This window comes from Mastomys coucha, unplaced genomic scaffold, assembly GCF_008632895.1.
Source record: "Mastomys coucha isolate ucsf_1 unplaced genomic scaffold, UCSF_Mcou_1 pScaffold17, whole genome shotgun sequence".
In the NCBI taxonomy this organism is placed as follows: domain Eukaryota; kingdom Metazoa; phylum Chordata; class Mammalia; order Rodentia; family Muridae; genus Mastomys; species Mastomys coucha.
In genome coordinates, this window is record NW_022196899.1 from 40,120,750 (window position 1) to 40,133,999 (window position 13,250).

Sequence of the window (13,250 nt, forward strand, 5' to 3'; positions counted from 1 at the left end):
GGTATTTGGATTTTTGAACATAATGAAAATAAAGTTTACCACTCCTCCATTGCTGGTGAGAGTGGAAACATTTACAGCTATTTGCAAATCATTTTGGCAGTTTCTCAGAAATTTTGGAATAGATCTACCTCAAGGCCTAGCTATATTACTCCTAGCCATATACTCAAAGTATACTGCACCATACCACAAGATCACTTGTTCAATTACACTCAAAGCATCTTATTCAAAGCAATCAGAATCTGGTACAACCTTGATGTCCCTCAATAAAAGAACAGATAAAGGTATTGTGGTACATTTACACAATGGAGTATTACTCAGCTGTTAAAAAAGTGGTACCATGAAATTCACAGGCAAATGGACGGATGAGAAAAAAAATCACTGAGTGAGGTAACTCAGATATATAAAGAAACATGGTATTACTCACTTATAAATGAGTATTAGCTGTACAGAAAAGGGTAATTATGCTACAATCCAGTCCCAGAGATGTTAAGTAACAAGAAGGGATTGGGGTAGGGGGAATACACATGAACCTTACTGTGAAGAAGAAATAGAATTGACAACATTGGTTGATGGTGCAGGAGTCTTGAAGGAAGAATGGGAATCCAGAGGAATCAGGTTTTGGGAAAATGGATGAAGAGACTACTGAAAGAGACAAATGGAATTGGGGACCAGAGATGCATCTATGGGACAAGCAAGTAACTTAGTCTAATGGAAATTCCTGGGAATCTATAAGAGTGACACTAGCTAACACTCTAGTAATGGGAAAAATGGAAATTTAACCAGTCATCCACAATATGCTAGGCAACACATCCAGTGGAAGGATTAGAACACTATCCCAGCCAAAAACATTTGACCTACAATTTTTCCCACCTACAAGATGTGCTAGGGTATGTTTGGCATAGAAATTGTGGAAATGGGCAACCAATGACTGCTCTAGCTTGAGACTCTTGACATGAAAGACCCCATCCCTGACACTCCCTGGACAGCCAGGAGCCAGAGACCAAAAATAGAACCAAAAAGGACTGGAAAAAAAAGTCAATGAAATGATTCCTAGTCATAATCTGCTGTACCCGTGGATTACTCTGTAGCCCAATTGCCATCAGAAAGGATTCACTGGTCAACCGATGGAAGCATGCAAAAACTCACAGGCAAACATTAATCAAAACTCAAGTAATCCTTCAAAAAAGGAGCGAGGCAGGATTAAACAAGCCAGAGTGGTCAAAGATATTACACAAAATCCCACAGAATCAATGGACCTGAGTTCAGAGGGGCTCACAGAGATTGAATTGACATTCAGAAAGCCTGCAAGGGACTCCCCTGGGACCTCTGCATATATATTATAGTTGTGTAGCTTTGTCTTCTTGTGAGACTCCTATCGGTGAGACCAGGGATTGTCTATGACTCGATTGCCTCTTTTGGAGACCCTTTGCTACTACTAGTCCTTTCAGCTAGCCTTAATAGTAGAGGAGGTGCCTAGACTTACTGCAACTTGATATGTGGCACAGCCATGACTAGTGATAAAACATGAAAGCCATGAAGCCAGCACATCTGTTTCACACTGTCCAGCAGAGCTGACCCTAATTGCCACTGTGCTGTCTTTCATGTTGGGTTTCTGATCTCTACATGGTACATTTGCAGGGAACCTTTTACATTAACCATATCTGACCCTACTAAGAGTCTTCCTTGCCATGGAGATTGTGAAAAGCACAAAGAGTTGGATAGCCCTAGAGTTCTTTTGGCATGCCTACTCCTAAACAAACTAAAAAATATTAGACAGCTTTAGAGCAGATTACAAGCTTCCTCCTGTATGTAGTCTACTGGACATTGCCTCCAGAAAATCAACTTAATAACAAAGTCAGTTTGTCAAAAACAAACTGTGTTTGTGTGTGTATGTGTATAAATTAATATAAAAGTAGTATAAAATTTATCAATCGTAAGGAGACTCTTCATATTAACTTACTCTGAGATCCTTGAACTAATATACAAAGAGAAATCAAAAGAACAGATAGATCGGCCTGCAGACTGAGAGCTTTCAAGCTTTTAAACTAGGCTAACTCACGAGTTATAGTTCAACCAGTGAGCATTGCTCAAAGCTTGGGAACTTGTCTAGACTGACTCAGATAATTTTCTGTTTACTGTTTCTCTTTCCTGAAGAATAGAATATCACATGTCATAAATGCTTACATAGCCTAAAATTATTCGAGACTGATAATACCTCTCTGTACTTGTAACACTTGTCCAGAGACAAAAATGATACAATCATTATTTCTTTTGAAATGATAAATTTTGTGTCTTTTGCTGAATCTGTATAAAGAAATATCCTGGTTCCTAGTCAGACACAGATGCAAGATTCTCCCAGCCATGTTCCCTGACTCATTACTCCCCTTGCCTGATCCTTATCTCCTCTCTGGAACCTGTCTGACTCCTGGGGCTGCACCTCCTCCCCAAAAGATATGCCATGGCTGTTAATATCAATGGGAGGCCCGGCCCTTTCTGAAGAGAAATAAAGGAGGATTAGTTTGAGAGAGGGGAAGAGGGCAAGTGTTGAGCAGAGACCAGGAAGAAAGCAGGGACGGTAAACCCTGGTAGGGATACAAAATTCATTCATTCATTAATTGTTAATAATGAATGAATTAATTAAAATTGATTTCATGTCAAAGGTGAATATTTCATGGGTAAAATAACAAGGTGTTCAGCCAGTCATTTATTAAAGTTTTTATTTGGCATTTGCTTCAGGTAGAAAACACTGGACTGTGACCTAAAATTAGGAATATAAGCCCAGGTTCAGCTTTCTCAAACTATGTCAAATGTTTAATTCATTAAATTTGTTTCTGTTATTATTTTATTTCTTAATCAAAACAATACTTAAATATATACTCATGAACCTTCTGAAAGATATATTCTCTCATTTATTCATTATGAAAAACTAGTTCTTTACCAGGAATTTACCTTCATCTCTCTTTATTTATTCTTGTAGAGTTATGATCTCAGTACATATTTGTGGGCAGTAGTGTACAAGGGTCCCAGGAGATGGGACTTCTGAATCAAAAGAGCTTATTCTGTGACTTTTTTTGCTTGCTTGTTTTCTTCCTTCCTTCCTTCCTTCCTTCCTTCCTTCCTTCCTTCCTTCCTTCCTTTCTTTCTTTCCTTCCTTCCTTCTTTCTTTCTTCCTTCCTTTCCTTTCTAGTGATTTATAAAGTCAGAGTGTTTAGAAGATGCAAGAGGCTGTTCTCCATGTTATCCAAAACAAGATATATTTCAAATATGAGTGTCTTCACAGACACTCATATAATCAAGAAACTGTAATTGTGATAAACAGTTAATTTTTAAAGATTAATTTTATTTATTTTTTTATGTATATGAGTACATTGTAGCTGTACAGATGGCTGTGAGCCATCATGTGACTGCTGGGAATTGAACTCAGGGCCTCTGCTTGCTCTGGCCCAGCTCGATCTGGTATAATGCACTGTAGCTGTCTTTAGATACACCAGAAGAGGGCATCAGATCTCATTATGGACGAATGTGAGCCAACATGTGGTTGCTGGGATCTGAACTCAGGACCTTCAGTAGAGCAGTCAGTGCTCTTACCTGCTGAGCCATCTTGCCAGCCTAAGAGTTAATTTTTTATATTATAGTACATCACTCTGAATCTGTTGCATTCATGGACAAATTTAATTACCCTTTTCATATATACCTTGTAAGACTGTTAATCTTTATGAATTTTTATATTATTCAACATAGTTTCCCCTTAGAGACAATAAAATTGCCATATAACACATAGTCATATTGGAGAATTGTATGTTTCAAGTTCAAAATCCTCAGAGTGAAAGTATATGATGAATTCATATATTGAATGAGATTTTAGGAGAAATCAATATAAATATATTTGCATTAAATATTGTCCTAACTTGCTTGCTTAGCTTTTTTCATTATATACTGGCCCTCTAGAGTTGACATACTGATAGTTGTCCATTTTCATGAAGTGCTAATGTTACCCAAAGCACAGTTTGTTCTGTTCCATACTACTTTAATTAATTCCCGTCTTTCTCCACCCACCTTTGCTTTATATACAATGCATTTTTTATAGAATCAATCATTATCCCTGCTTGCTCAGCTTGGAATCTGCTGTAACAATTCACACTTACACAGCTATGGCACTCTAGAGAGATTTGAGTTGTTGAGTTATGATGTTGATTGACTCATGATGCCTTGCCTAACAATGCTCAATCAAAGTGAGAAAAATTCTCATTCCTAAGAGTTGTTTTCAATAAAACTGATAAATTAGGATCTAATTATCTATTGGATACAACAAGTTTCACAAATCAATTAATGGAAAAAGTACTTCTTTTAATTGAAAGTATAATAATATAACTCTCCCCTCTTTTTTCCCTCCAAAATCTTCCATATATCCCCTTGCTCAATTTCACAGTTCTGACTTTATTAATTATTATTATTACATACATATATAAGCATATATGTATGTATTCTTAAGTACATAAACACTATGTGCTATTTATTCCATATAATGTTATCTGTATGTATATTTTCAGTGATGACTATTTTATAGTTTATAACCCACAGATCTGTTCTTCTCTAGGGAATACTTTCTCTTCTGATTTTATGACTCTTTAGATGCCTAGAATTCTATGTGGGACGTTGAATCCTAGTAAGCTTTTGCCCACCTTCTTAACATTTCCTTCCTGTGTCCTTCCCTTCTTCCACCCTACCTGCCATCTTACTCATCTCCCTATCTCCCTGATTCCATGCATCTGTCCTTTCTGAATTTTTGTAGGTATCTTTTCCTGCATCCACATGGATTTATATTATGGCTGAATCTCAGAAGTACTAAAGAACTACTATATGGTAAACCAATACAAAGTGTTCAGCATTAAATTCTTGTTCTATATTGCTAAAGTGGCTTTTTGTTATTTTACATATATGAATTATGCTATAGTTACATATTCTTCTCATCTGTCTTCCTCCTCCACCCCTCCCAGTATGTTCTATTGCTCTCTTTTGAATCTATGACCTTTCATACACTAACTGGGTATGCCTGAGCACACATATCTGGCTTAGTCCTGAGAATATTTCTTATTTGTATAAATTTTCAAGTCTGACAATTTGTATCAGACAACCATTGTTGTGCTCTTCCCTGGAGATGAATATTGCTAAAGACACGATCTACTCCTAACCTAGGACCCAGAGAACCTGAGTTGTAGCTAACCCGAAAGCATCATCATTGAGAACCACTTTTTTTATGGTACCATAAGGTGACTGTTTAAGCTTCCAAAGGTGAAAAGAAATCAATATTTCTATCCAGCTCTAGTATCTATGAATCATAACAATGGCCAGCTTAGCATGGTAATTGTAAAAGTTCAGTAGATACATGAATAACTTGGCAGTAACCAATACTTCTCTAATTGGACTTAAGATGCAATAACAAGATGAAGACCATGACAAGTACTGAAAACTTAGCCAACTATACAGGGCTAGTGAAGTCATGGATTCTGGAGGAGAAACTCTAACCACAATTTTACTGAACTTTCATAATCCCAAACTATGTTATAAATATTTATTCTTACAGTTACAGATAAGTTTCATTCTTATCCCTTATCAAGGAAATATCTTACAACAGGTTAAACAATTACAACAAAACAAACACTGATCAAAATGCAAAGTTGTAGAAGCCACAACCAACTAATGCATCTACAACAAAACTCTGAGAGCTAATGATCATGGAACATTGCAGAAGAAGGACCTAAAAAGATTATAAGAGGCAAAGGATTGGGAAGTTTACTGTAAGGTTGGTTTTCCTAGAAATGACAAAGAAACTTCAACCACAAAGTCTAAGAAACATGCCTGCCTATGCATGACCTCTTCAAGGATGGCACCCACAGACATACTAGTATGGAGGGAGAAAATTTCAAGAATTTTCAGCCCTTGTTCAAAAATTACGGATGCCTAAGTAAAGCTGACAGCATATGTAGTCTAACTGTGCCTTTTCATTCCTCATTTTTCTCCTTAAAAGCTCATTTACCACCCTTGCAAAATTCTTTATTTATACTACAAATCCTTCATGTTTTATTTTTCTGTGTTGGTAACCTAGTATGTTTGTCTTCTACTTATCCAGCAGTTTAACTATGTAATATTACCTTTACTGAGGTGTGTTAGAGAGAGGCACTGCCTTTGTTCAGTTGACAGATGGATCTAATCCTTGTGACTGGCCCAAACTGAGAAATGTATTACAAAAAAAAAATGTGTACTGCTATCTAAACTTACTTGCCTAGTCATTCAGAAACTATGTAAGTTCTTATTGCTTTCTTGGAAGAAAGCTTAGTTTTAATGAAGCTAATTTTCTTTAGAGTAAAGCTCACCCATCCCTAGTGGTAAGTCTAATTTCATGCAGGGTGAGGATGAAATTTGTACATCTCATGTGGAAATAATCTTTCTTGGGAATGAAACCAAATTAACAGATATTTTTAAAGAACTACCCATGAGAGATAATCCTTTAATGCATTAAGTAGCTGACAGTCACTCATTAAAAGTAAAAAAAATAAAATAAAAATCTGTATTTATATAGTCTTTTCCATCTTCTTAATATACCTACATATGCTGAAAGTCTTTTTAAATGGTACAAAATGGGACCTGAAGTTTGGTTGTAAATGTGTCAATGAGAAATATTATTCAACTTATTAAAGACTATGATACTTCTATTACACAGGCACAAGAAAATAACAAAGAAAGAGGAAAATTCATTGAGTTCTTAGGATTATAAGCATTTCAAAGACACTGGCATGCAGAACATTCTTAGAATATTTTAGAAGTGCCTGCAATAAACCATTTATTGGAAGGCCAGTATGAGTTTTACAGCTGCTCATTTCCAAAGCCTCTGACATTGGTAAGATGGCAATGGCATGAATATTTGCAAAGGAAAAGTGTAGTTTAGGATAACCTGAATGTTACAAAGGAGAGTCATTGGCAATTTCACATTAAGCCAATAAGGGTATGACTGTGTAAATGGTTTTCATGACAGAAATTCAATAGTCACTTGTTTAACTTGGCTTGCTCACTGTAGAAATATAAAATCTTTACTAACCTGTAGGCTAATATGAGAGAGTTAGAAGACACACATTGTAACCTGATTTGTTTTCTTTACAAAAAAATAATTCAATAGGAAATTCCTATATTATTTAAATCCATAGATATTCTCACATACACTTCAACCATATGCATACATCTAATATTTTATTATAAATAACTGTGAACATTTTCTAATTACTGTTCTCTGAATTAGCAACTATACCAAAATTTCCTATTAAAAAGTAGCAATATATCCTAGAATAATCAAGGTTCTAATTAATAAGCTGCAGATAAAATATTAAGCAGAAAGAAATGCTTTGTCTTCTGGAAATAACACAGGAGACATATCCTTGCAAAGTTAACTTTCATTGAAAGGCAGTTTTCCTTTCTAAATATACATTGGCTACAGGGAGTAGATATCTTGTTTGGTGTTCATAGAGACTCTGTAAGAAGGGCAAGCCAGTTATTTTTGTATGCACTTTATAGGGGAGACTGTCGGGTCAAATGGCTGGCGAATGCAATACTCTTCTCTGAGACTATTGTTTTCCTCCAGGGTGAGAGGTTTCAGAGGATAGGTACTGCACAGAATATAACACATTCTAAATGTGTTCTGACAGGTACAGAGGAGAAAGTAAAAGTTCCTATCTCACACTGACTTAATTTGAAATGTCCTGAGATTGCCAATATACTCATCAAAAGAGATTTTCAGAAAGTGCTAAGCATTTCAATCTAGACAAATTACTTCTAGACACAGTAGAGGCCCTCCATTATAAGTTGAATGTTAACTTTTAGTCTTGGCAATTATTCGGTACAATTCCAATATATAAGAAGTTTAAAATTATTTTCATGAATAAAATGCTTTATGTTGAACGTTAAGAGTATGGAGAAGACTAAAATGTATTATATAAAATTATGTTCAATAAGCTATAGGGAGAGACATATTATGAAGAAAAATTGGGACTTCTTAGTAGCATTCATGTACTTTTTTATTGTTGTTGTTGTTGTTGTTGTTGTTTGGTTTTGTTTTTTCGAGACAGGGTTTCTCTGTGTAGCCCTGGCTGTCCTGGAACTCACTCTGTAGACCAGGCTGGCCTCGAACTCAGAAATCCACCTGCCTCTGCCTCCCAAGTGCTGGGATTAAAGGCATGTGCCACCACTGCCTGGCTCATGTATATTTTTTTAATTTGCTTTGTACCATAAGTGATTTTATAAAAAATATATAGTAGGAAAAAATACTAGATTTTTAAACAATTTTTAACAGACTTGAAAATCTGTAAAAAATAACTACTCAAAATACTAATAATTTTATAGTATACTTTCTCCTTAATGAATCTGATATCTCTACTAAATGACAATTTTATCCCTTATTTATTCTGCAGATATGCAACTAAATATAAGTATATAATATATTATATATTATGATGTAAGCATATAGTATATTATATATTTTAATGTATTAATATATAATATATAATATATTAAGATATGCAACATGTGATAGATATTAAAATATATAATATATAATTCTACAATTATAATCAACTGTATCTTTATGTTCCTATTATTGTGGAACACAATGTTAGATAACTGAAAAAATTTTTGTGATGTTAGTTAATTAAAGAGATGTATAAAGCATATTCATGTTGTTTACATGAATATAGGATGTACATATTTTATACCTTTATCAAGAGTTGTATCTAAAATAAAATAATAAATTATATAGGGTTTAAATATACCAATGATATTTCTTTAGATATCTGAACAGCTTGTACATAAGGACATTAAATGTCAAGTTTTATAGAAAGATTTATGTTTCTGTCCTATGTGGGTCGTGTTACATATACCTAATGAAAATAGCTAATAAGTTTGTGTCATTTTTTGTTTATTATTGGTAATATTTCTAACAAATCTAAATAGTAAAATACCTGTAGCTATTGAAATTCAAACCCAATAATGTTAAAGCAAACAAACAAAAATCTACTTTCCAGAAAATATTATTTGAGACTTTACAAAAATTCTGAGGTTTTCAGGAATTAACATAAAAGGCTACGCAAAATGTGTGAATGGATCAAGATCACTCACAAAAAATCTGGTCTGGTACCACTTAAGCAACACTCCTATTCACTTTACTAATTCACCTAAATTTTGTTTGAAGAATGACTTGAACACTAAATGGAATTAAGTCTACCATTAGTTTCTTATTTCCTTCAAAAAAAGTGTGGAAATTTAATTGGCGTAAGTGCCAGCAATATAATTTTGATGTCTTTTTCATGCAATAAAAATATGAAAATATGAAAATCGATAACTTCAAATGAGAGAGCTCTTCTTAAAATTTTATTGCTCTGAACCATTAATGTTTGCCTGTCAGCAGACATTAACAATTGGCCTCAGGCTTCTCTCTCACATTGTCCATTCCTCCCCACTGTTGTCTGCTACACACACATCTGCCTTGTGGTGGCCTCATTGCTTCTCCTGCTTTTCCTCATGAATTTATGTCTGTTAGTTTGCTAATGAAGAATATGTCTGTACCATCTGCCTTTGGCATTAATCTGACTTCTGGTGGTTCAAAGAGATGGCTAAATGATGTCAAACACCTTTAAACACACATGGAAAGCACAATGAAGTATAAATAATACTTAAAGTAACATTCTAAATACAAACATAGTTTACCTTTTGACCATAAAAGAAAATTTGTATTTATGCATGCAATTTTCCTCATGCTAATTACTTTATTTATTGATTAGCCATTTAAAAACAAAAATCAACCCAGAAAATTATCTTCATGTAAAAAGTGGATGCAAATTATAGCCTTTAAATTATTTTCTTTCAGCTTTACTTCCCAAAAGCTTTAGATTTCAGATTGGAGTTACAGTTAGTCTTTCTGTTTCACAGGCTATTCGTGGTATAGGCAGAAAAGATTGCTTTGAATTTCATAAGGTTTACCCTCTTCCTTAGCTAAGTATGGTGCCAAATATTAGTTTATCTGTCATTTGTACATATCATTGGAGAATATAATCTTTTTAACTCCCCATTCTCTCTATATGAGTTAGCTATAATTTTTTTTTTTAAAAAAGGGATAAAAGAAGATGAAACCCTTCATTTGAATAGCTTTGAGTTGTTGAATAAAAAGCATATGGTTAATAACTATTATTGCAGTTTAAACATGAATCACAATTGTGCTGTTAGAAATAATAGAGATAGCATGTTAAGCACCCCAATTTATTTTGTAAATAACAAATATTCATCCATCCTATAGATAGTCAGGTAGATAGATAGATAGATAGATAGATAGATAGATAGATAGATAGAGATGGATGGATAGATATTTAAATGTCACTATTACAGCTCTTTACTTTATGAACTAGCTCTCCAACTTTTAAGTGGGTACTTTAAGTCACTTTTACAGTTCAGAGTATAGTGATCCTAGACATCAGCCTATGAGTATTATTATTGAAATGATTCATGCTGTCAAATAAACACTCTTATAATCCCTATGTATTTTCCAAAGGAAAAAAGATCAGATTTTCCAGAGAAAAGATGAAAAGAAATGTGTATTGGTATCTCATTGGTGAGTCCCTGTAGAGCTACACTCTATTGCACACGTGAGAATCATGAAAGTGCTCAAAGGACTTCCTCCTGCTATGCCCAGTATTTACACAATAAAATCCATGTTATTTCAGCACATAAAATGTTTTAAAGTGATTCATTTTCTGAAAAGCTAAACTGAAATGGTATTACACTCATTGATACTGTCCTGAACTTGGTGTGTAGCAATGTATTGCTTTGCTTACATGAAATAGCTCTTAAAATATGACATATTTTCAGTTTTTTTTTTATGCTGGATGGTGATGGCATTTGCCTATAATCTCAGCACTAGGAAAATAGGGCCAAGCAGATCTCTGAGGTCTAGTCTAGTGTGATCACCAGAGTGAGTTTCAAGCTACACAGAAAAACCCTATCTCAAAAAGCCAAAAATTAATTAATTAATTAATTAATTGAAATAAAAATAGAAGCATTTAACAGAAGATATTTAACACATTTTCAGTATGTCCATGTTCTTTTTTATTACAAAGAGACATATGCATGCTTTCAATTTCATTATAAATTCATTGTTAAACTTATCATATATATATACATATATATATGCAATGCATTTTGATAAATTTCTTTCAATCATGAAACTTTTTTCTACAAATACTTAGAACATAGGAAAAGGTGATTCCTCACTGATAGAAAATTACATCATTATCAGTTTTTGCAAGATGTAAAAACCCCTAGAAAATGTCTCATGTTGCTAGATCATTTCCCCCTCCTTATTCTTTAGTCACATAGATAAGAAAAGCAGTTATTGGCTCTAAGAAGATCAATGCAACCATCTTTTTATTCTTACAAGAGCCACATTCACCCACCTGAATTTTGATGCTAAGCCTCTCTTCACACTGTAACTAACAGCGGAAACTCTGGCCCTGTGTATTAAGTCCTACATGGCCTGGAGCATCTCTGAAAATGACTGGTGTAGGTGACAAATCACTACTGAATGGTTGACAGCAAAAGAGCATAATTACAGGATAGCAGAAATGACTTCAAATTGAAAGCTGTCAATCAACTACCCTTTTGAAAGTCTCAGGGCCTATGTTTTCAGAATGGAAGACCTCCCGACTCTTACACGCTGCTCTCCATACATTCTTGCCTCGTAGTAAACACAATAGTGTTCTAAAAGGTATTAAAAATCACTTGCAAAACTCCACTTTTTATGGAGGATTTAATTCTTGTCAATCTAAATATCTCCGCTGTAGGTAAAAGATATTTTTATCATAAAAGACTTGAATCAAGATTTGTTTTATTCATTTTGCTATTTCAACAAAGGTTAATTATCTTTCTGTGAATAATCCTTTCTCCACTCTGAGCAAGTCGTTGTAACTACAAGTAGTGTTTTAAAATAAGATTTTCCCCCTTTTCCTTCTTGCTGACCTGGTCAACACAGAGCTTCAGGCAATGATCATTCATTAGCATTCCACTGCAGAGGCACAAGGGATATTTCTCCTACCATAAAATAGAGGGATTGCACGTGAAAATTTGTGCTTAGGTTTTCCTTAAAGGAAACTATATTTTGCTTATTTCATAACCCAATGGGATAGATTGTGTTGACAGAGGAACACAAACAACCTAAAAGATATATTTTAAAATATATTATGGTATATGATTATGATAATTTGAGTGGATACTGTTTCATGTGACAACCTAGAAGGAACAGTTAAATATAAGTATACGTATATATTTACCTTTGCAAATTTTGAAACATAATCAAATGCATTAAAATTATAAAAGGTTTTTTTTTTTAATTCAAGATGCCTGGGGCTTCCGGGACTGGTGACATAGCCTGTCTGAGGAACCTGAGAGACCCATGGAGATTTTGCAGGGATGTGGAGGATGATCCTGCAGGGCACGCAACATCTCTGAAATGACTAAATAAAGGGCGGGTCTTACAGGAAGATGTTTTTGTATGGTGTTTTCATGTATAGCTGTGACAGACAATGGAACATGTCCTTGCTGCCTTCGATTGGTCCTTTGTTCGCTAGCAGGAGCCAGCGACTACCTTGCTACTTCACCCTTTTGGGCCATGGCTGCCACTGGAGGGCGTGTTTATGTCTGTGACCCTCACTGCTACCTGAAACGAAGTAAGAAGTCCATGATCTGTGCTGCTGTCAGCTACTATGGGCAAGAGGAAGCTTCATTTGCAGTTGTATAGGTACTGCAGACTCATAAATGAAAATGAGAGATATTAAAAGGCTTCTGTGACAGTGTCACCATCCTGCTTCCTCCCTCCAAAGAAAAAAAGAAAGAAAAAAGAAGGAAAGAAAAAAGAAAGAAAGAAAGAAAGAAAGAAAGAAAGAAAGAAAGAAAGAAGGAAAAAAGGAAAGACTGGGAGAAAGAAAAAAAGAAAGAATGAAAGAAAGAAAGAAAGAAAGAAAGGAAGGAAGGAAGGAAGGAAGGAAGAAAGAAAGAAAGAAAGAAAGAAAGAAAGAGAGAAAGAAAGAAAGAGAAACAGAAGCAGTCCATACAATAAGTTCTAAAAGAGGTTCTTCAATATTGTGGTAAAGATTCCGAAGTACAGCTCTTCACAGTTGATGTCTTCTGACCAGCGCTGCATAGGATCAGTTTTCTTTAAG

General features: G+C 34.5%; 1 pseudogene; it reads left to right on the forward strand.

The window, feature by feature from the left end:
- Window positions 1-12,700: 12,700 nt before the first annotated feature.
- LOC116094692 overlaps window positions 12,701-13,250 on the forward strand; it is a 96,921-nt pseudogene continuing 96,371 nt past the window's right edge.